The sequence below is a fragment of the Moschus berezovskii genome, chromosome 17 (genome assembly GCF_049115385.1).
Source record: "Moschus berezovskii isolate FMDL1 chromosome 17, NW_MosBer_1.0, whole genome shotgun sequence".
Taxonomy (NCBI): domain Eukaryota; kingdom Metazoa; phylum Chordata; class Mammalia; order Artiodactyla; family Moschidae; genus Moschus; species Moschus berezovskii.
In genome coordinates this window covers 2,810,607-2,836,005 of record NC_142476.1, presented here as the reverse complement: position 1 = coordinate 2,836,005, position 25,399 = coordinate 2,810,607, and the positions used below count along the sequence as shown (strand labels likewise).

Genomic DNA, 25,399 nt, shown 5'->3' with positions numbered 1-25,399 from the left:
AGAAAATACATTTTTTAAAAATCGGGGGTGACTGCAACTTACAGGTTTGAATTATTTGGGACTTGGTTTAACCATTTTGTGGAATTCCTCTCCTGACTCCCTTGTTTAACTTGATCATGAATCTTTTGGCTTGTTAGCATTTTTACTGAAAGAGCAGAGAGCAGCAGGGAACTTCAGGGCAGCGGGCTGCCTGTTGAGAACTGGGTCACTGTGACAAAAGGCAGGGTTAGAGCTCCGGTTTGATTAGGGTTTGTCCTTCCTATGGTTTGCTGAGCCTTACTCACTCCTGCTCCCATGTGGTCTCAGATAATCAGGACTTAACCAGGAAAATCAAATCTGGTTTCTCTAAAACAAAGTGAGTTGGTCTGGTATGTGCCAAAGTGTGTCATTAGCCCCACCACAAAAATAAAACACCAGAAAGTCATTGAAATGTATGAGGTGTAATGCTAATTAAGAGCATTACGATATACAAAATAGTGGCTGCAAAAGGCAGATCAGAAAATACTACATACCATATTCTATTGTTTTCCGAAGGTTTTAAAGCCTCACGTGTCAGTACTGTCCCCACCATGCCTGTGTTCTTGGGCCTGGACTGCAGAGCCTCAGACGCGGGTTCCCAGGGGACAGTGGTTCTGACTCCCATCATGAGACCCATGGTGAGGCGCCCTCCCTGCTTAGGCAGAGAGCTCAATGTCTCCCGATCAGGGGTGCACTTCCTTACTTTCAGAACAGCTGCTCAGAGGCTGTTGAGCTCGGGATACAGGTTATGACTAAGCCAATTCAAAGTAAACTTTTGTTTTGCTTTAAAAATATTTGAATGTCGATGCCTTATTGTGGAAGCTTTGACAGGTTTTGTTTCCTTGGGCTCAAAAATCACTGCAGACGGTGACTACAGCCATGAGATTAAAAAAATGCTTGCTCCTTGGAAAGCTATGACAAAGCTAGACAGCAAATTTAAAAGTAGAGACATCACTTTGCTGACAAAGGTCCATATAGTCAAAGCTATCGTTTTTCCAGTAGTCATGTATGGGTGTGAGAATTGGACCATAAAGAAGGCTAAGAACTGAAGAATTTATACTTTTGAATGGTGTTGCTGGAGAAGACTTTGTTTTAACAGAAAATAACCTGTTTTTTAATTTTTTTACCATGGAAAATTTCAAGCATGCACAAAAGTGGTATAATAATATACCACTTATATAGTATATTATAATAAATACCCATGACCCAGCAATTAGCCTCAGCAATTTCTAACACAGGGCAAATCTCAAATAGATCATTCTTTTGTCTTCTCTCCATTTTTTTTTTTTTACAGTAGGTCCTAAAACAGCCTTTTAAACCATGAAATTGATGCTCATTTTATAAAACACAGACTTGCCAATTTTGTTACTACATTTAAAAATTGCTTGAGGTAATTATTTCCAGTTTTTTAAGATGAATTTTCATATTGGAAAAGACCCTGATGCTGGGAAAGATTGAAGGCAGGAAGAGAGTGGGTGACAGAGGATGAGATGGTTGGATGGCATCAGAAACTCAATGGACATGAGTTTGAGCAAGTTCTGGGAGTTGGTGATGGACAGGGAAGCCTGGCATGCTGCAGTCCATGGGGTGGCACAGTCAGACACGACTGAGCAAGTACACTGAACTGAATATGAATTATCATTGGAAGAAAAGCTATTAACAACCTAGACAGCATATTAAAAAGCAGAGACATTACTTTGCCATCAAAGGAACACCTAGTTACAGATATGGTTTTTCCAGTAGTCATGTATGGATGTGAGAGTTGGACCGTAAAGAAGGCTGAGCACCAGAGAATCTATGCTTTTGAACTGAGGTGTTGGAGAAGACTCTTGAGAGTCCCCTGGACTGCATGGAGATCAAACCAGTCAATCCTAAAGGAAAGCAGTCCTGAATATTCATTGGAAGGGCTGATGCTGGGGCTGAAGGTTCAATACTTTGGCCACCTGATGCGAAGAACTGACAGATTGGAAAAGACCCTGATGCTAGGAAAGACTGAAGACAGGAGGAGAAGTTGCGACAGAGGACGGGATGGTTGGATGACATCATTGACCCGATGGACGTGAGTTTGAGCAACTTCTGGGATATAGTGAAGGACAGGGAAGCCAGGCTTGCTGCAGTCCATGGGATCACAAAGAGTCAGACATGACTAAGCGACTGAATAACAGCAATCATTACAAAGAATTCAAGTGATGCTGCATGTAAAGAAAAATACGTGAAAGTCTATCTCCACTGGCTTTTTTCCCAAAATGAATTTTCTCATCTTCTGCTTTATAAATTGAATTCATTTTACCCCCTTAAACCAGACTCAAGCTTCTGTTTATATACTGGGAAATTCCTCTACCAAAGTGTGTGTAAGCCAATCCCCTTTAAAGTCTGCTTGTTTCTGAGTGTAAATCAGCTTGCTCCCTGAGACCCTCTGACAGGTAATGGCTGGTGACACTAAGGTCCCCCAGGTGCTCTGCCAAAGAGAAGCATTGGGAGTGACCTTTGACAAGTGAAGTCCCTGCCTCCCTCTGCACCTGCCCGTTTGCTCTGGTGATGCTCAAGAGCCCACCAGAGGTGGCCATGGGAGGGGACCACCTCAGGAACCAGGGCACAGACCTCTCACGTCATGGCTCCCTGGTGCTTTTAAAAGAAGGACTGTACTTTGCTATTGAAGTTTATGAGTTTTTGTTTTTCCTGTTTTAGGCAAGGCAGGGAGAAGAAGTGAAAGAAGAACACAATAAAAGCTTATCAGATACCGTGGATAAGCTTCTGTCCAAATCATATGAGAGGCTTCAGCTTCATCTGAAGGAGAGAATGGCTGCTCTGGAGGATAAGGTGAGCCAGTCCCATAGCCCCTTTACAAAGAGGCACATCTGGCATGGCCTTGTCTGTGTGTGGGAAAAGCGACAGGACAGGAGTTGGAAAACTGTTCCCAAGAGGGCCCCAGAGAGAATGTATTTACTGGTTATGAATAATTGAGTAGCAGCATTTCATGCTAGTCAATAAGCGTGACAGCACCCACAGGCAGTGTGTAATGGAACAGACGTAGATGTGTGCCCACAACCCTTACAGAAAGCATCAGTGAGCCGGATCCACCGATGGCCCCAGTGTTAGCAGCCGCTATGCTAGAACTTTCTTCTAGGTTCACCCTCACCACTTCGTTTCTTTCTTAGAAGTTTATTTCTGGGGCTTTGCTGGAAGTCCAGTGGTTGAGAGACTGCCTTGCCAGGTCAGGGACTCAGGTTCGATCCCTGGTTGGGGAGCTAAGATCCCACGTGACACACAGCAATCACGTCAAAGGAATCCCGCGTGATGCAGCTAAGGCCTGACAAAGCCAAATCAATAAGTTTAGTTCAGGATCTTTTATATAATGTGATAGAAAAGATTGAAGCAAGGAAAAGCAAGCATTCTCATATTCCAACTCCAGCCTTCTCTCTTTGGATTTGTTTTGGAAAATGTCTGACACGCTCTATCAGAGCTGCTCAGTGGGCAACAGTCTGGTTCACGTTTGGTGAAAGCCTGTCCCAGCTATACCAGTGCCTTAAAGATGAGGCCCAGTACCTTCCCCAAGGTTGACACTTGGGCGACGCTTGTCTGAGAGATACCCGTGGTCACTACAAATACTGTGGCATGCTTTTGCCCCACAAAACCCAAGATGTCACACACACCTCACTAGAGATCTCACAAGGCGGTCTGCTCACTTCACCTTGACCTGTGAAGCTGGCCCTGAGGTGGGGATAGTTTTGTCTCAGGTTTGAGTTTGGCATGTGTATCCTGCACCAGTTTCCTGAGTGACCACTAAACTGCAAAAGCTGAAAGCAAGTATAAAGTAGTTTCACTTACCCCAAGGACCTGGCCTCCTTGTATCTAGATCAGTCAGAGAAGGAGGAGATTGTCTATGTACAAGTTAGTGTTAAAAGTTGTCAACCGGCCTCATGCCAGCACTTCACTCTGGGCGTGATGTCCGCCCCTCCTCCCAAGGTGCTTTATGCTTTCAGACAGAAGAGTAGCCATCCCGCAGTCCAAGCAACATCTGTAAGAATTGACCCTAAAGCACTGTGTGTATCTTTTTCAGAATTCTCTCCTATGGGAATTTGAAAATATAAAAAAGCAATTAGAAGAAATTCAAAACAACAAGGTACTTAAATCTCTAAATCCTTTAGAAATTTGTTAAGAGCTGAATTGAGCTGGGTTCATTGTTACAGTCACTACAGATGCTTAGCAGAAGTCAAGTTACATTTTCTTTATGGCTAATCCACTGCTGTAACACGTATAGCATTTCTGGTTTTGAACATTGTATTTGCAATATAGGTGGATTTGGAGGGTGTGGCCGTTGTGTGTGGTTCAGAATTCGGAGTAGTCCTTTCTGGGTTCACCTGAGAGCTGAAACAAAGCATGAGCCTTTCACATGGACAGTGGCTGTGCGTCAGAAAGACAATATGAGCCACATACACAATCTAAAATTTCCTAAAAACCAACGGGCTACTTTATGTTCTTTTTTCACTGCGAGACTTAAAATCTTCTGTGTGATTTCCACATCGAGCTTTGCACCGGCCTGTCTCACGTGCTCAGGGGCTGCACGAGGTGAGTGACTGCCCTGGCGGACAGCACAGAGATGCCAGGTTCAGTGGAGTGACTCGGAAACTAGGCCCGTTTGACTTGTTTTGCCCCGCGAGGAAGTGAAGTGGGGTGTAGAGGAATGAATGTGAGGAATGCCCAGGAATGCAGGTGAGCTCCATGGAGACAGTTTAAAGCAATGAGAGGAGCGAGGGCAATAGAGTGAGTCCTGTTCTCCGCCCCCCTACCAGAACCCCTGCCCCAAGTCCAGCGTCTCTCTGCAGACGTCATCATTGTTAATGGCTTGCCATGTTTCCTCCAGAAGCTTTTCTACACCTGAGATCGAACTTTTTATTCATTAAGGTTTATAAGGGTTACTATTGTTTTGAGTGTTTATATTTGCTATGGGACTCTTAGAGTACATTTTCTCAGAATTAAAATGTTTGGAGTTGATAACTACTAATGTAACCTGTTATGCACATTTCAGTGCAAGTCATTTAACATCAGGAAAGCAAGTGGTGCAGGCTGTGTCATTTGCTGTTTCGTAGGACTAGCTGATTCTAAACCTGGAAACCCTGAGAGCCTAGCTGGCCCAGACGAGGCTGTGAGGGGCTCCCCTCCACCACGGGTAGACTGCTCCCCCGTGCAGCTCCCCTCAGTGTTGTCGAGTGTGACAAGGGCCTGTCTGGTGTGTGGATGGTGTGCATGGGTGTCTCTCATGGTCGCACCTCAAGGAATCTGTAGGTTTGTGGCCAGAGAAAGGGAAGAGACAAGCATCGTTCCTTAGGGTCGAACTTGGTACCGGTAAGAGTAGTGGTCACAGTATTGACAAAACTCAAAACCACAAGCAGAGGTTTGGAAGTAGGGGGCGGATCATTTGCTATTTGGGTGTATTCATTTGAGGGGCCTGACAGACTGTGACACTGATGTTTCTTAAGAGTCAGGGAAAGTTAATGACCTGTAGTATTTTTTACATGAATGGAGACTGAGACATGACTTGCCGTTGGCTGCGGTGGGAGGAATCACCTGGCTTGTGAATGAGGCAAGCAGATTACTGAGTATCCTGAGTTTTTCTTACTCATTGTTGTAGCGGCAGTAATTCTTATTAAGTATTTAAATGTTTCTTTGGCTTCTTCATGGAAAATGGTAACAAGTGAGAGATAAACTTAAGGAAAGGTTATTAAAATGCCTAGCTGGTGGCATTCATTCATCTGTAGGAAATTGACTGCTGCTTGAATCTTGATTTAGGAGACTGTTTGGAGCCCATATGCATATTTCTGCGTTTGTGTGCTTAGTGGATCCTCGTGGTCCAGGGCCCCCACCCAGCCTTCTTCTAGAGTAAGGGGATATCATTTGAGACAAAGGCATAGCCAGAAACTGGCCCCGTGTCTGAAACCACGCAGTTGGAGTTCAAGGAGAGCACGTGCCCTGCAGAACGGATAGGGGACATGGCTGGACTTGCTGGCAGAGCTCCTCCAGGGTGAGGGGCTGGTGCTGTCAGAGGTGGAGAACCCCTGCTCCCGGGGTGGACAAGGTGGTGTGAGGAGGACTGTGTAGACAGTGGAGGAAGAAGAGGTGGACACAGCCTCCTGCTCTTGGGGTTTTGGGTAAATAGAGGGCCGCTGGTGCCAGGACCTGAAGGCTTGGCACGGTTGGGGGGTTCAGATGGAGAAGCCTGGGGCCTCGTCTCCAGTCCCCTGTGTGTCAGTGAGAGTCGAGAAGAGGTAGCTGCCACGGGGCAGGAGAGGCCACTGTGCTCTGAAGACAGTGGACCACAGCGGCTGGTGAGAGGGAGACATGTCTCCAGGAGGCAGCTCTCTAGGGGTCCTGGCAGTGACTTAGCAGCAAAGGCAGGGCCTTGGAGCGGGACTTGCAGGCAGTGTGGGCTGGATGGGGACACTCTGCTGTCTCAGGAGGGAGGGAGTGGGTCCTGAAAACCTGGCTCACTGGCAGGGCAGGATCCGCGTATTTGTCAGGACCTCCCAGTGGAATTGGTCACCTTGTCTCTGAAACCTTCTCCCAGAGGAAAGAGCCTCCGGTGAGGAGGGGGAGAGAGATGGAGGCTGCACTCTGTGAGGGGACTGAGAGGTGATGGTTGGGGGGTGACCAACCCGGAGGCCTCTGTGGCCCTCAGAAGACCTACGAGGGTCCACAATCCCCGGCGGGACTGTGTCGTACCCCCCACCCAATTCCCAAGTGTGCTCTGGCCCCAGGCCCTTGGGTAGAAGTGGAGCAGAGAAAGGAGTGCTTCCGTGAGGAGGGAGGGGAGACTGGAGGGAAGACATGTGTGGCTCGGCGAGATTCCAGACTTCCATCTCCTGTGCAGCACAGTTTTCCTCGCAAAACCATCGAGCAGAGTAGCGTGTGAACCCGAGCAGGTTGAGCTGGTGGTTGGCCCTGGCTTCTCTGCAGATGTATGGGGTGTCCTGTCCTCGGAGGAAGGCTCTGCCTCCTGGGTTTAGGGACTCCTGCACGTGAAGACGCCACCCTCTTCCCAGAGACAAGACTGAGCAGAGCCCGGGAGGTCCTGCTGTGCAGGCGGCTCACAATCGGGCAGGCCCCTCCTGAGTGAGCTCCTGGCACCACCAGACCCAGGCCTTCGTGCTCAGGGCCTGAGCATCTGTGCTGGGCCTTGTTAAGCCCAGAGTTTGGTGACACGCTCATACCTGCTTTTTTTTTTTTAGGTAATTGATTTATTTTTTATTGGAGGCAAATTATTTTACAATATTATATTGGTTGGTTTTGCCATACATTGATATGAATTTGCCCCGGGTTTACATAAGTTCCCCCTCCTGAACCGCCCTCCCACCTCCCTCCTCCCTTTATCCTCCCTCTGGGTCATCCCTGCATGCCAGCCCCGAGCATCCTATAACATGCATCGACCCTGAACTAGTGATTCGTTTCACATATGACAACATACGTGTTTCAATGCCATTCTCCCAAATCATCCCACCCTCACCCTCTCCCATAGAGTCCCAAAGACTGTTCTATACATCTGTGTCTCTTTTGCTGTCTCGTATACAGGGTTATATTTCCATCTTTCTAAATTCCATATATATGTGTTAGTATACTGTATTGGTGTTTTTCTTTCTGGCTTACTTCACTCTGTATAATAGGCTCCAGTTTCATCCACCTCATTAGAACTGATTCAAATGTATTCTTTTTAATGGCTGAATAATACTCCATTGTGTATATGTACCAAAGCTTTCTTATCCATTCATCTGCAGATGGACATCTAGGTTGCTTCCATGTCCTGGCTATTATAAACAGTGCTGCAATGAACATTGCAGTACACGTGTCTCTTTCAATTCTGGTTTCCTCGGTGTGTATGCCCAGGAGTGCGATTGCTGGATCATATGGAAGTTCTATTTCCAGGTTTTTGAGGAATCTCCACACTGTTCTCCATAGTGGCTGTACTAGTTTAAATTCCCACCAACAGTGTAAGAGGGTTCCTTTCTCTCCACATCCTCTCCAGCATTTATTGCATGTAGACTTTTGGATAGCAGCCATTCTGACTGGTGTGAAATGGTATCTCATTGTGGTTTTGATTTGCATCTCTCTGATTATGAGGGATGTTGAGCATTTTTTCATGTGTTTGTTAGCCATCTTTATGTATTCTTCGGAGAAATGTCTGTTTAGTTCTTTGGCCCATTTTTTGATTGGGTCATTTATTTTTCTGGAATTGAGCTGCAGGAGCTGCTTGTATAATTTGGAGATTAATCCTTTATCAGTTGCTTCATTTGCTATTATTTTCTCCCATTCTGAAGGCTGTCTTTTCACCTTACTTATAGTTTCCTTTGCTGTGCAGAAGCTTTTGATTTTAATTAGGTCCCATTTGTTTATTTTTGCTTTTATTTCCAATATTCTGGGAGGTGGGTCATGGAGGATCCTGCTGTGATTTATGTCGGAGAGTGTTTTGCCTACGTTCTCCTCTAGGAGTTTTATAGTTTCTGGTCTTACATTTACCTCTCTAATCCATTTTGAGTTTATTTTGGTGTATGGTGTTAGGAAGTGTTCTAGTTTCATTCTTTTACAAGTGGCTGACCAGTTTTCCCAGCACCACTTGTTAAAGAGACTGTCTTTTCTCCATTTTATATTCTTGCCTCCTTTGTCAAAGATGAGGTGTCCATAGATGTGTGGATTTATCTCGGGGCTTTCTATTTTGTTCCATTGATCTATATTTCTGTCTTTATGCCAGTACCATACTGTCTTGATGACTGTGGCTTTGTAGTAGAGCCTGAAGTCTGGCAGGTTAATTCCCCCAGTTCCATTTTTCTTCCTCAAGATTGCTTTGGCTATTCGAGGTTTTTTGTATTTCCATACAAATTGTGAGATTATTTGTTCTAGTTCTGTGAAAAATATTGTTGGCAGCTAGAGAGGGATTGCATTGAATGTATAAATTACTTTGGGTAGTATACTCATTTTTACAATATTTATTCTCCCAATCCATGAACATGGTATATTTCTCCATCTATTAGTGTCCTTTTTGATTGCTTTCAGTAGTGTTTTATAGTTTTCTATGTACAAGTCTTTTATTTCCTTAGGTAGATATATTCCTAAGTATTTAATTCTTTTCGTTGCAACAGTGAATGGAATAGTTCAAAAAAGTTGAAATCATTCCATGCATCTTTTCTGACCACAATGCAGTAAGATTAGATCTCAATTATGGGAGAAAAACTATTAAACATGCCAACATATGGAGGCTGAACAACACGCTGCTGAACAACGAACAAATCATAGAAGAAATCAAAAGAGAAATCAAAATATGCATAGAAATGAATGAAAATGAAAACACAACAACCCAAAACCTCTGGGACACTGTAAAAGCACTGCTAAGGGGGAAGTTCATAGCAATACAGGCACACCTCAAGAAACAAGAAAAAAGTCAACTAAATAACCTAACTCTACATCTAAAGCAACTAGAAAAGGAAGAAATGAAGAACCCCAGGGTCAGTAGAAGGAAAGAAATTGTAAAAATTAGGGCAGAGATAAATGCAAAAGAAACAAAAGAGACCATAGCAAAAATCAACAAAGCCAAAAGCTGGTTCTTTGAGAAGGTAAATAAAATTGACAAACCACTAGCCAGACTTATCAAGAAACAAAGGGAGAAGAACCAAATCAATAAAATTAGAAATGAAAATGGAGAGATCACAACTGACAACACAGAAATACAAAGGATTATTAGAGAATACTATCAGGAATTATATGGCAATAAAATGAATAACTTGGAAGAAATGGACAAATTCCTAGAAAAGTACAACATTCCAAAACTGAACCAGGAAGAAATAGAAAATCTGAACAGACCCATCACAAGCACGGAAATTGAAACTGTAATCATACCTGCTTTTGATGGGAGACACTAATGCGGCTCAGCTCCAAGCTGTGGGTCCAAGGGCTTTTTGCAGCTGCTTGTCTGTGGCGCCGTTAGAATCGCTGAGAGTGGTGCAGACTGTGTTTCAGGCAGATGGGTGATTGTGATCCACTGACTTCACGCAGGAGAGGGAGGTCAGAGTAGGAGCGGGCCGGAGGGGACGTGCAGGTGCCAAGGAGAAAGCCGAGCAGGTGCAGATAAGAATGAGAAATTATTCAATTATGTTAGGTTTTAAATAAAATTCCATCTTTCTATCTTTCCAAACCCCACAGAATTTCATAATTTGGAAATTCTGCAGAGAACAAATCACTTCATTCTGAAACCAGATTTTCCATGGAGAGTCTCCTCTGAATGTGTCCAACATAAGATCAGGGTGGATCAGAATCAGTTCCCAGCATCTGCTTAATTATCTCTAAGGGAGACAAGAATATTTAGACTGTGTGCTCTATGGGATTTTATTGTTAAAAAAAATTTAATTCTCTACTATGGCAAAAGGTAATTACTCTGTAGTTTCTGAGTTTATCCTATTGGGACTCACAGATAATCCAGAACTTCATGTCAGTCTCTTTGGTGTATTCCTAGTAATCTATTTAGCTAGTGTCCTGGATAATCTTGGTTTGATTGTGCTAATACAGGTCAGCCCGCAGCTTCACACACCCATGTATTTTTTTTCTCAGCCATCTGGCTTTTATTGATTTTTCTTTTACTTGGTCTGTCACCCCAAACACCTTGGTGAATTTTCTGTGTGAAGGTAAAAGTATAACATTTTATGCATGTGCCATTCAGGTGTGCTGCTTCATCACATTTGTAGTTTGTGAACAGTATTTGCTCTCAATCATGGCCTATGACAGGTAAATTGCCATTTGCAGCCCTTTACTATATGCCATCGTTATGCCTAAAAACCTCTGCAGTTGGATCATTGCTAGCAAATATATTTATGGATTAGTTGTGGATCTTGTACAGACAGTTGCAACATTCCTCTTGTCTTTCTGTGGCTCCAGTAGGGTCAACCACTTCTACTGTGATGACATTCCCTTGGTCAAGCTGGCTTGCTCTGACACTCACGTCAAGGAGCAGATGCTGGTGACCACTGCTGGGTTCAACACCCTTTGCTCTGACACTCACGTCAAGGAGCTGATGCTGTTAACCATTGCTGGGTTCAACTTTGCTTTCTACTGATCGTGACCATTTCTTGTATCTTCATCCTCTTTGCATTCTGAAGATCCGTTATAAAAGGTGCTTTATTTCATGTGTGCTGAAGAAATGCAAAAAGGCTTTTCTACTTGTGTTTCCCATCTCACTTCCATATTTTAGGCAACAACCATTTTTATGTACCTCCTGCCCAATTCAAGCTATTCATTGAACACAGATAAATTTTCATCAGTATTTGATGTAGTAGTGATTCCCATGTTAAACCCATTGATCTATAGCTTGAGGAATCAGGAAGTAAAGAATGCACTGAAGAGAATTATAGAAGAGTTCCATTTGACTATCAAATAACTGAAAAATCAAGGACAGGGAGGAATCAGAGGACTTGGAATTATGGCTTTGAACAAAGTAGGGAAAACCACTAGACCATTCAGATATGACCTAAATCAAATCCCTTATGATTATACAGTGGAAATGAGAAATAGATTTATGGGACTAGATCTGATAGATAGAGTGCCTGATGAACTCTGGACGGAGGTTCGTGACATTGTACAGGAGACAGAGACCAAGACCATCCCCACGAAAAAGAAATGCAAAAAAGCAAAATGGCTGTCTGAGGAAGCCTTACAAATAGCTGTGAAAAGAAGAGAAGCGAAAAGCAAAGGAGAAAAGGAAAGAAATAAGCATCTGAATGCAGAGTTCCAAAGAATAGCAAGGAGAGATAAGAAAGCCTTCCTCAGTGATCAATGCAAAGAAATAGAGGAAAACAACAGAATAGGAGAAACAAGAGATCTCTTCAAGAAAATTAGAGATACGAAGGGAACATTTAATGCAAAGATGGGCTCGATAAAGGACAGAAATGGTATGGACCTAACAGAAGCAGAAGATATTAAGAAGAGGTGGCAAGAATACACAGAAAAACTGTACAAAAAAGATCTTCATGATGAAGATAATCACAATGGTGTGATCACTCACCTAGAACCAGACATCTTGGAATGTGAAGTCAAGTAGGCCTTAGAAAGCAACACTACGAACAAGCTAGTGAAGGTGATGGAATTCCAGTTGAGCTATTTCAAATCCTGAAAGATGATGCTGTGAAAGTGCTGCACTCAATATGACAACAAATTTGGAAAACTCAGCAGTGGCCACAGGACTGGAAAAAATCAGTCTTCATTCCAATCCCAAAGAAAGGCCATGCCAAAGAATGCTCACACTATCACACAATTGCACTCATCTCACACGCTAGTAAAGTCATGCTCAAAATTCTCCAAGCCAGGCTTCAGCAATATGTGAACCGTGAATTTCCAGATGTTCAGGCAGGTTTTAGAAAAGGCAGAGGCAATAGAGATCAAATTGCCAACATCCGCTGGATCATGGAGAAAGCAAGAGAGTTCCAGAAAAACATCTATTTCTGCTTCATTGACTATGCCAAAGCCTTTGACTGTGTGGATAAGCTGTGGGAAATTATGAAAGAGATGGGAATACCAGACCACATGACCTGCCTGTTGAGAAACCTGTATGCAGGTCAGGAAGCAACAGTTAGAACTGGACATGGAACAACAGACTGGTTCCAAATAGGAAAGGAATACATTAAGGTTGTGTTTTGTCACCCTGCTTATTTAACTCATATGCAGAGTACATCATGAGGAACGCTGGGCTGGAAGAAGCACAAGCTGGAATCAAGATTGCCGGGAGAAATATCAATAACCTCAGATATGCAGATGACACCACCCTCATGGCAGAAAGTGAAGAGGAACTCAAAAGCCTCTTGATGAAAGTGAAAGAAGAGAGTGAAAACATTGGTTTGTAACTCAACATTAAGAAAACAAAGATCATGGCATCTGGTCCCATCACTTCATGGGAAATAGATGAGGAAACAGTGGAAACAGTGTCAGACTTTATATTTTTGGGCTCCAAAATCACTGCGGATGCTGATTGCAGCCATGAAATTAAAAGACGCTTACTCCTTGGAAGGAAAGTTATGACCAACCTAGATAATATATTAAAAAGCAGAGACATTACTTTGTCAACCAAGGTCCTTCTAATCAAGGCTATGGTTTTTTCTGTGGTCATGTATGGATGTGAGAGTTGGACTGTGAAGAAAGCTGATCGCCGAAGAATTGATGCTTTTGAACTGTGGTGTTGGAGAAGACTCTTGAGAGATCCAACCAGTCCATTCTAAAGGAGATCCAACAAGTCCATTCTAAAGGAGCTCAATCCTGGGTGTTCATTGGAAGGACTGATGCTAAAATTGAAGCTCCAATACTTTGGCCACCTCATGTGATGAGTTGACTCACTGGAAAAGACTCTGATGCTGAGAGGGATTGGGGGCAGGAGGAGAAGGGGACGACAGAGTTTGAGATGGCTGGATGGTATCAGCGACTCGATGGTCATGAGTTTGAGTGAACTCCGGGAGTTGGTGATGGACAGGGAGGCCTGGCATGCTGTGATTCATGGGGTCAGAAAGATTCGGACACGACTGAGCAATCGAACTGAACTGAAGTGAGAGTCAAAATGCTGATAAATAATAGTGTCAAATTCCTCATTTCCAGTGTTCATATTTACTCAATATGCCTTACCCACTGTTTCATTCTTGGTGATTTGCACATGAAAGGCATCTTTTTTTTAAAATTTGGAGGTATTCAAATTTATAAGTATAAAGAGACAGACAAACAAGAATAGACACAGAGAGAAACAGAGATAGAGATATCCTAACCTGTTTGAACAGACATCTTTAAAATTGAAGAAATGAAACATCAGGCATAATGACTTTATCAGAATTCTGTGTCATATGGGTCATACTGAGATAGATCAACGTTTGGTATATTTCAAGTTTGCTGCATAGATAATCTGGAAAATAAGGCAAAATTTAATATCAAGACTTTTTTTTTTAAACACTCTGAATAATCTTCCTAACACTCTTCTTCTTGCATTCAGCTCAAAAAATAGCACCTGCAGAACAACCTTGACATTGAACCCTTGGTGACAACCGATACTGACAGTGTATCAGTTTAGTTCCCTGGAGCTCTTTCCTGCTATTATAATTCCTTGCTTGTTCTATATCAATTGTGATTAGAAACATGGACTCTTCCTTCACACAGTTTGGCTAAAAATTTTAGTTTTTCCAAGTAATAGCTGTTATCTTGGGTAAATTATTATATTTCAAGTCTCTTTTTTCTTGGTTTATTCATCTACGATAGTAATAATTCCTTTGTCCTGGACTGATTGTGAAGATTAAATAAGATGATGACTATAAAAGACTCACATATTTCGTAGTACATGCCAAGCACTTCATGAGCTTTGACTATTACACCTAATTAGTAACATTATTTTCAGCATTGTTATAGCATTCACAGCCTTTTTAGAAAGAGTTGGCAACGTGATATACTTTATTTTAAAATCCACAAATGAAAACATAAAAGCTAACAAGTAATTGCATTGTCATCATTAAAGCAATTTCATTCCTTTTCATTTTTGTTTCAAATAGATATAAATGACTTTTTTAAACTGTACATATTTAAAGTGATCAATTTGGTAAATTTTGAAACATCACTACAGTGAAAATGCTGAACGAGTCTGTCCCTTCCCCTGAGGTTCCTCCTCCACTGACCCTGGGAAACCACCATCTGGTTCCCGTCACTATGGATTGCTTTGCAATTCTTCCATGCATGCTGCATGCTAAGTTGCTTCAGTCGTGTCTGACGGCTTATTTCCTACAGTTTTATATAAACGGAATCAGCGATATGAACTCTTTAAGACAGAGAAATTTTATACCTCAGAAGTGCAAACAGCTTCATGTTGAACACTTGGCATAATTATTCTCTGAAAGTGCATTGCCCATATCACTGAGATGCCGTGTAGCACCCACACCACTGAGCTATTCTAAGGCCATTCTACCTACCTCCCACGCATGTGTGCATGCTGTCACTTCAGTCATGTCTTTGTGACCCCATGGGCTGTACCTCACCAGACTCCTCTGTCCATGGGATTCTCTAGGCAAGAGTACTGGAGTGGGGTGCCATGCCCTCATTCAGGAGATCTTCCTGACCCAGGGATGGAAGAGGGGTCCTGGCTTCTCCTTCATTGCCATTCAGGTTGTTTACCACCAGCACAAACTGGGAAGCCCATCCTACCTCCCACTGCCCCTAAATTTCATCTCAATTGCCTTTATTAATTTTGTTGGGATATAGTTGCTTTACAATACTGCATTAGTTTCCTGCCACACAGCAAAGTGAATTAGTTATTCATATACATATATACACTCTTTTTTAGATTCACTTACCATGTAGGTCACCACAGAGCACTGAGTAGAGATCCCTGTGCTATACAGCAGGTTCTCATCAGTTATCTATTTCATACAGAACAGTGTATATATGTCAATTACACTCTCCCAATTCACTCATCTGTCTTTCCTCCCTTGGCAATCATAAGTTTCTTTTCTATATCTGTAATTCTATTTCTGTTTTGCAAACAAGTTCATCTGTACCATTTTTGTAGATTCCAAATATAAAGGATGTTATATTTGTCTTTCTCTTTCTGACTTACTTCAGTCACTCTGACAGTCTCTAGGTCCATCCCTGTTGCTGTTAATAGCATTGTTTCATTCTTTTTTGTGGCTGAGTAATATTCCATTATACATATGTACCACTTCTTCTTTATCACTTCCTCTGTTGATGGACATTTAAGTTGCTTCCATGCCAAGGCTATTGCAAATTGTTCTGCAATGTATATTGGGGTGCATGTAATTTTAGAAATTATGGTTTTCTTCAGATATATGTCCAGGTGGACTTCCCCAATAACTCAGCTGGTAAAGTTGCCCAGGAGACCTGATTTCGATCCCTGGGTGGGGAATATCACTCAAAGGAGGGCATGGAAACCCACCCCAGTATGCTTGCCTGGAGAATCCCCATGGACACAAGAGCCTGTGAGTGACACTCCATAGGACTGCAAAGAATCAGACATGAATGAGCCACTAAGCACACACATGGCAGCTGTAGTTATATTTATTTTAAGGAACTTCCATAATGTTCTCCATAGTGGTTATACCAATTTACATCCCCACTGACAGTATAGGAAGGTTCTTTTTTCTCCATACTCTCTCTAGCATGCATTGTCGTAGATATTTTGATGATGGGTAGACATTTCCCCAAAGAAGACATAAAGATAGTTAAAAAAAAAAAAAAAAGTGAAAATATGCTCAATATCACTAATTGTTAGTGAAATGCAAATCAAAACTACAGTTGGGTAGCAATGGCAACCCACTCAAGAATGCTTGCCTGAAGAATTCCATGGACAGAAGAGTCTGGCAGACTACAGCCTGTGAGGTCTCAAAGAGTTGGACATGACTGAGCAACTGTTACTCACTCACTCACTCACTTACCTAATTGGCCATTTTAAATTTATCTTTGAAAGGCTATTTAAAATTTTTTTTCTTGTGTTTGTGATTATATTTGAAACTGAATTTTTTTTGTTCTTCCGTTCCTGCTATTAAAATAAGGATATATTTTATTGAAACAAAATTTAAGTTATTTTTGTTGCATTTATTAAGGATTGCATTAATAAAATATTAATTATTTTGTTCCAAACTTTTCAAAGTAAAACTAGAGATAAAATCAGTTGAATCTTCTTCTGTGTGTCTGGTGCTGAATGAAACTCTTTAAATGGATGGTATCAGCTAATTTTTATAACACATTCTACTGAGATGGGTATTTAAAAAAAAAAAATCCGAAACAGTTTATGTAGTTCTTTAATAAGCATGTAGCTAATAACTAGAGAAAAAAATGAGTTTAATTTTGTAAAAACAAATTTTTGGTGACTATTTTAAACATTTTTAACTATGGCATCAGAGAAGACTCTCAAGAGTCCCTTGGACTGCAGGGCAATTAAACCAGTCAATCCGAAAGGAAATATCAGTCTTGAATATTCATTGGAAGGAGACTGATGCTGAAGCTGAAGCTCCAATACTTTGTCCACCTGACGCAAAGGGGCGACTCACTGGAAAAGACCCTGATGCCGGGAAAGTTTGAGGGCAGGAGGAGAAGTGAATGAGAGAGGATGAGATGGTTGGATGGCATCACCGACTTGATGGCCATGAGTTTGAGTAAGCTCCAGGAGTTGGTGATGGACAGGGAAGCCTGGTGTGCTGCAATCCACGGGGTTGCAGAGTTGGACACGACTGAGTGACTAAACTGAACTGGTTTTGGACATTGATCCAAATTCATTTAAAAACTAAATTTAAATTATTTTTAATTAGAAAAATAATTTGAAAGATAGATGAGCCTGAATCTGGCACAATGAATGAATCTTTCACGGGGCTCACATACTCTGGAAAAGAAAATGAAGGGAAAAGTCACTACACTTGAGGCAAAAGCTCTTTTCCTTTATCATCTCTTTCCCTTCCAGTGATGTTCATTGCAGAAGTTTCTGAGAATATTCCATCATCTCCTGAAAGCTAGAGTCTTAACAGTTTCTAAAATCTCCAACCATATTTCACTTCTACACTTTGGTGTCACTTGGTCCCTTTGCTATTACTTAATTGCTTTGGCTTAGAATATAAGGGAAGGATTTTAACAGTTCTGAGGCACAAGTTTTCATCTAAGTTGAGATTTTCAGGAGAAATAAACTCTAATGGTCCTCAGTATGGGTTACTATCTATGTAATAAAATAACATATATGCTTAATTTAATTATCTAAAAACCAAATTAAGTGACAAGAAAAAGGTCTGAGGGAAAAAAAATCAGTCTATAAATATATAACCACTAATGTTTTTTCTTCATAGAAAATACTGTAATGTTACTATGAAACAGTCAAACTATATTAAAATGTGGACTTCTCTGCACTAATATGTAAATAAGAAATATAATTGAGGGAATATGAAGTACTTATACGTAAGCAAAAAAGATTAAATTCATCAGAATATTTGCATTCTAAACATATTCTTGAAAATCTGGTACTTCTACAGCAATTTATTTTGTAAATTTAATAAATCATATTTTTAAGAAAATTTAACTTGATATGTTTTCTACTTTTCATTTTCTAAAAGGTAAAATGGGTTAAAGCTCACTTTCTTTATTTTGTAAATCCTGATTTTTCACATTGGTAAACTTAAATGCATATGACTTATTTCTTAGCATTGGTAAGAGGATTAAATGAGGTGATAAAATTAAAAATTAGGCTAAGCAATGGCAACACTCAATAAATGTCAGGTATTTTTCTTCTTTTTCTTTGCTGCTAGTAAATAAATTGTATTACTGAGTGATGGCCTTTGTTTAAATATATCATGTAATAATAAATTGTAAAGGAAGTCTGCTGTCCTTTTTAAAATAATTCAACTGTCACTCAAGAAACTGAAGAGAGGAGCTTGCTTTCTGTACCAAAGGGTCTATTTTCTTCCTCAGGTTAGGGTAATTATCTGCCTTTTTAAAATATATATATACAAATATATTATTTTTGAAGTTATTTCCATTATAGTTTACTAAAAGATATTGAGTATAGTTCCCTGCTACACAGTAAACCTTTGTTGCATGTCTATTTTTTAATTAGAAATTTAACATTCTATTCAGAGTAAGTCAAACAAGTGGAATCAAATGTCATAAATTTTTTAGTTAGGCAAAAATTCAAAATTTTTCTAAAATACATATATTATATATTATTTATATGTGTATACAAAAGCTATTCTATTACATTTGATAAAGGTTTAAGAAAGAACAACAACAACAAAAAAGAAGAGATGGAGAAATTGGAAAACATAAACTAAATGAAATGGGAGCACTGATTATGAAATAGAAAAAGTGAAACGACTAGGTAGGAGATCATCATATAGTCCAGTTGTTTTTAAACATGATTGCTCATTAGAGACATAACTGGAGCTATGAAAAAAAAAAAAAAAAAACACAACAAACCTGTATACATTATTTCTTAAAATACATTTTCTGCCCCTATCTATCTCTCTTCTTTCTGCCCCTTTAATGTGAATCTTATTATACTTGATATTTACACAGAGGTCCCTTAAACTTCCCTCATTTTTATAAATTTTTTCTTCTTGTTGCTGTTCTTATTGGATGATTTTCACAATTCTATCTTCCAAATCATGTTTCTCTAACTTTGATTCTCTGTCATGTATATATATATATCTTTTTAAATTTCAGTTATTGTATTCAGTTTTGTTGGTTCTTTCTTATATTTTCTGTCTCTGTTGAGTGAATCTCTTCATTCATTTTCTGAGTTTGGTGAGCCTCCTTTGATCATTTCTCTGAACTCTTAATCAGGTAAGCACTTGTAAAGACCATTTCATTGGGGTTGTTCTGGGGTTTTATTTTGCTCTTTTGTTTGGAACTTATTCCTTTGTATCCTCATTATGTTTGACTTTTGGTTTCTGTTTCTACGAATTAGGCAAAACTTCTGCCTCTCCATATCTTGAAGGAGTATCTTTGTGAGGATGCATCTCTTCTGTCTACTGCTTGCAACTGGTGACTTTAGCAGGTTGACTCCAGCTAGAGTGAGTGCAGGCCTGGGATAGACATGGGGAAGTGCTGCTCCTAAGACTGCATAAGAATGCGGATTTTGATACTTTAGCTGAGGGAATGATGTTCCACAGTACAGTTTTAAAGGCCACACAGAATTTTATGTGTCTGTTTAGGAAGAAGTTGAATAGCATAACTATTGATTATATATGAATCTCTTCATGAATTTCCCTGAGAAAAGTTAGGATTACTTTAAGAAATGACTGCTAATGTAAGGGATTAAAATTGTGTAGACATGAAATCTCCAATTAGTGTTTCAACATTCCTATTGTAAATCATCATTGGAAGCAAAAAGCTAAAGTGAAACTCCAGAAGAGCAGAGTTCCTCAAGTGAGGCATTAAGATTCTTTAGGTTTGAACTTCTTTACCTGTGAAAGAGAAATTTCCGATGTTGTTTCTATGTGTTTTGTATGTGATATGTGAGACATGTGTGAATAGCCATCATAAAAATATGTACTCACAAGGCATAGTGCAGTGAATAGAAGCACCGTGTTCTCTGTCAAATCTGATTTGAACACCTGAGAATTCATTCAACACACAAGGTTCTAAACACACCTCATGGTAACATATATGGGTTCCTTACAAATTAAGTGCAGAAGAGGAAATAATTCCCTTGTACAATACACCTCAATGCTTCTCAGGGATGAAGAATTCAGCTGCCAATGCAGAAGACTCAGGTATGATCTCTGATTGGAAAGAACCCCTGGAGAAAGAAATGGCAACCCACTCCAGTATTCTTACCTGGAAAATTCTATGGACAGAGGAGCCAGGTGGGCTAGAGTCCATAGGGTCACAAAAAAGTCAGACATGACTTAGCAACTAAACAACAACAACATTACGAACCTCAAACTGTATTTTACATAGTGACTGTAACTACCAAAATCATCTTCCAAAATGGTAAAATGATAATATTAAATCAGTAATTTACTTAATTTTGTGAACTGGCAAAATTATAAAAGAACTTAGAATCACTAGTTTTTAAATTTCATGTCACGATAACGGGTGATTAAATAAATGACACTGTAGCCTAAGATTATTTCTATTTGAACATATAAGAATTTATTCATTTTTAAAATATAATTTCTTATAAACCATGTTTTCCAATTATATTTAAAAATCAAATGATGACACATTTAAGGATAGATAGCCTATAATTAGGCTTCCCAGCTGACTCAGTGGTAAAGGATATGCCTGCCAATGCTGGGGACCTGTGTTCAATTTCTGGGTCAGGAAGAACCCCAGGAGAAAGAAGTGGCAACCCACTCAAATATTCTTGCCTGGGAAATACTATGGACAGAGGAGCCTAGTAGGCTACAGTCCATGGGGTCACAAAGAGTCTGACAAAACTTATCAACTAAACAACAATAACACAATGATCTATAATTAGGGCTTCCCAGGTGACTCTCAGTTCAGTTCAGTTCAGTTCAGTCGCTCAGTTGTGTCCGACTCCTTGCGACCCCATGAATCACAGCACGCCAGGCCTTCCTGTCCATCACCAACTTCCAGAGTTCAACCAAACTCATGTCCATCGAATTGGTGATGCCATCCAGCCATCTCATCCTCTGTCATCCCCTTCTCCTCCTACCCCCAATCCCTCCCAGCATCAGGGTTTTTTCCAATGAGTCAACCCTTCACATGAGGTGGCCAAAGTATTGGAGTTTCACCTTTAACATCAGTCCTTCCAATGAACACCCTGGATTGATTTCGTTTAGAATGGACTGGTTGGACCTCCTTGCAGTCCAAGGGACTCTCAAGAGTATTCTCCAACACCACAGTTGACTCTAGTGGTAAAGAATCTGCCTGCAGTGCAGGAGACACAGGAGAGGCAAATCCAAGCCCTGGGTTGGAATGATCCCCTGGAGTAGGAAATAGCAACCCACTCCAGAATTCTTCCTTGGAGAATCCAATGGACTGAGAAACCTGGTAGCATACAGTCCAAAGTGTTGCAAAGATTTGGACATGGCTGTATGGATGTGAGAGTTGGACTGTGAAGAAAGCTGATCACCGAAGAATTGATGCTTTTGAACTGTGGTGCTGGACTCTTGAGAGTCCCTTGGACTGCAAGGAGATCCCACCAGTCCATTCTAAAGGAGATCAATCCTGGGTGTTCATTGGAAGGACTGATGCTAAAGCTGAAACTCCAATACTTTGGCCACCTCATGCGATGAGTTGACTCACTGGAAAAGAGTCTGATGCTGGGAGGGATTGGGGGTGGGAGGAGAGGAGACGGGGATGACGGAGAATGAGATGGCTGGATGGCATCACCGACTCGATGGACATGAGTTTGAGTGAAATCCGGGAGTTGGTGATGGACAGGGAGGCCTGGCGTGCTGTGATTCATGGGGTCGCAGAGAGTTGGACACGACTGAGCGACTGAACTGAACTGAACTGAAAGACTAAGAGTGCAATCTATAATACTCTTAACATCCAAAGTGTTAAGAAAAGAAAATTCAAATAGACTTGAATTTGAACTTAGAATATTCCTGTTATTAGTTATGTGACCTTAGACAATTTATAAATTATTGAGACCTAGAAGTGAAACCTTACACTCCAATAGATTTGATATATAGGATTAAGTAGAACTAGGTGATTCAAATCCTGGAAGGTAGTATAAATCTATCTAGGCTTTGTCTTTCTTATTTAAGACTGATGAACTTTTGAGAACTTAAATGAATGATTTTTAGTTACACATAAAAGCATTTATATAACAAACACACAGAACTTATGGGCTTCTCAGGTGGTGCAAGTGGTAAAAAAAAAATCTGCCTGCAGGAGACATGTGAGATGAAGGTTTGATTTCAGGGCCAGGAAGATCCCCTGGAGGAGGGCATGGCAATCCACTTCAGTATTCTTGCCCAATTAATCCCATGAACAGAGGAGCTTAACAGTCTGTAGTCATGGAGTCACAAAGAGTCGAACGTGACTGAAGTGACTTAGCATGAATAGCACTTACTATAACAGGATACTGTTCTAAGCCTTTCATAAACATTAACCTGCTTAACCTTCAAAACCGGATCAATCAGTTGTTTCCCATTATTTTGTAAAGTTGGAAAGAGAGTCATGCTGAGTACAGGTCAATTGTCCCAAGTTTCACAGCTAATAAAAGAAGAAGATAGAATTCAAACTCAGGCAGTCTTGGTTCTAGAGTCCTGAGTTCTAAGAAAAAGATGCTGATACCTTTGTTGGGAAACATGTATATGTGTTTGGGAGTGTATTTGTGTTTGTATTTGAAGATAATTTCATGGTCTTTAAATGCTACAATGTCCGGAGCAGGACTCAGAATCAAACTGACTTTCCAGAATTGACCTGGGTCCTTGTAGTAATTATCAAGATCTGAAGTAACAATCATATTTTCAGTTTATTGGTAAAAAAAATTATAAGCAATGTGAAAAAAGGAAAGACTGATTTATTTCTCTTCTTGTACGTAATAAAGTATTATTATTATTTTCTTAATTTTAATATCTTTAAAGTTTCACAACCTTTTCCCAAGACTTTCTTGGAGGCATCTTTCACCTCTTTGTTTCTTAGACTATAGATGAGTGGGTTCAACATGGGGATCACCACTGTGTAAAACACAGATGCCATTTTGTCTGTGTCCAGGGAGTGATTTGACTTGGGCTGTAGATACATAAAGATCAGCGTGCCATAAAAAATAGTAACAGCCACCATGTGGGAGCCACAGGTAGAAATGGCCTTGCGTCACCCCTGGGTAGAGCGGATTCTTAGGATGGCATTGATGATGAAGAGGTAGGAGGTAAGGACAATGGAAGAAGAACAGATCATATCAAAACCAGCAAAGGCAAAGATCAGAATTTCCTTCATATGTGTGTCTGAACAAGACAGAGCCAAGAGAGGGAGGTCATCACAGTAGAAATGGTTAATAACATTGGGCCCACAGTAAGTTAGATGGAAGGTGATTATGGTATGGAACAGGGCAGCTAGAAAGCTGTATACATATGGACCTGCCACTAGTCGAATGCAGACTCTTTTTGACATCAGTGTGGAATAATGCAGGGGACTGCAGGTAGCTACATAGCGATCATAGGCCATGGAAGCTAACAGGAAACACTCCGTGATCATGAAGGTGAGAAAACAGCCCAGTTGCGTTGCACAAGCATAGAAAGCAATAGTATTGTGCTCCACAACAAAGTTCACCATCATCTTTGGTGTGATAGCAGAGGAGTAGCAAAGATCAACAAAGGCCAAGTGACTGAGGAAATAGTACATAGGCGTGTGGAGTCGAGCATCAATTCTGATCAAGGTTATCAAGGCCAGGTTGCCCAGCACCGAGATCAGATAGATGATCAAAAACACCGCGAAGCAGGGAACCTGAAGCTCTGGCTGGTCTGTAATTCCCTTGAGAATGAATTAAGTGACAAAAGTAAGATTCACTTCAGCCATTTAATCTGATGGATTTGGCAGAGTTTGTTCTGCCAGTGTTGGGGAAGGTGCTTCTTCTTTTCTTGAGTCACACCACCTTGTGGGCAAAAGGTAGCTGCACTCTCCGATGGCATGCCATTCTTGCCCCAGGGAAAGGAGTCTATTACTCTCAGAGTAGTCTTCTTAAGCCTTACTTTGCTTTACAAAGAAGCGGTGCTTCTTTGCTTTGTGATGTAGAAAATATGGGAAGATGCTGATTAAAAATCAAATAGTATCTAAAAGAAAGCACTTGAGACAACTAATAGTAATATTCCAGTGTTTTTGTTGCCACCAAGGTTTTGATGCCCATGTATAGTTACAGGGAAAAACTTACTCCATGTTGGATATATTTCTTTTTTTTTTAACCTTTGTTTCCTGTTGCATTTGTTCACTGAAAGAATACTGTTCATACATTTTGGTCTACCTTGGAAAACCCTGTCCCTCTGCCTGAATGTTAAACCAAAGTACACTTGTTTGGAACCCTGTCCACCTGTGGATGGCTACAGGAGGGAAGAAATCAACACATCCTCTGCCAAAGGCTTGCCATTCCTTAAGATGATTGCAAAATTAATGGCCTTTTAAATTTACTTCTTCAACCTCTCCTCATCTCTGTTCTATAAAGGAACCTGTCATCTGGACCCCGATTAGATGATTATTTTGAGACATCAGTCTGCTATGTTCTTGGCTGGCTGGCTTTCTGAATAAAGTCAATATTCCTTGCCTCAACACTTAAACTCACAGTTAATTGGCTTGCCTTGCAGTAAGAAGAGTGAGCTTGGATTTGGTAACAAATGTGGCAGATAAAAATACGTAATAGATAAATGAAAGTGCACTTATATTTCCCTGTTTTTCAATTTTGTGTAAGTCCCCAAAGCTTTAAAATATAAAAATGATCTAGCATGACTTACATACTTTTATAAAATAAGTACTTGATGCTATGTAAGTTAAAAGGAAATTGATCAGATCTATGGGAAAATATCATTTTATTTGCCTAAGAATTAAAGAGAGTTAAGATTCTTTTCCAATTCAAAAATTTACTACATTTTGTAGTTTGTTTCTGACAGATAACACTAATTAAGTAATCTGTTAGATAATTTATTCTATACTGTATGGAGATAAACACATTTTCCCATAAACATGTGTCAGTATATTTCAGGGGCTTAAAACATCCAAAGTACTTACCTTCAGTTGTAAATGAAATTTTGTGGAAGCATGTATAGTAGTTCTTGATGAATGCTTCCGAATAATTACTTTTGTTTTTGACAGCTCTGGAGAAATAAGACTAGTTTCTCTAAATCCAATGTTAGCCTATTTGAATTTTATTTTTGTTCCTGTGTTTATTTCCAACATAATGGAACCATGAAATATTAACCAAAAA

General features: G+C 40.5%; 2 pseudogenes; one reads left to right on the top strand and one right to left on the bottom strand.

Moving 5' to 3' along the window:
- The first annotated feature begins 10,416 nt into the window (after positions 1-10,416).
- LOC129551139 (olfactory receptor 5AL1-like) lies at positions 10,417-11,431 on the top strand (annotated as a pseudogene).
- An 11,612-nt stretch (positions 11,432-23,043) lies between these two features.
- LOC129551140 (olfactory receptor 8U3-like) lies at positions 23,044-24,003 on the bottom strand (annotated as a pseudogene).
- Between the last annotated feature and the right edge of the window lie 1,396 nt (positions 24,004-25,399).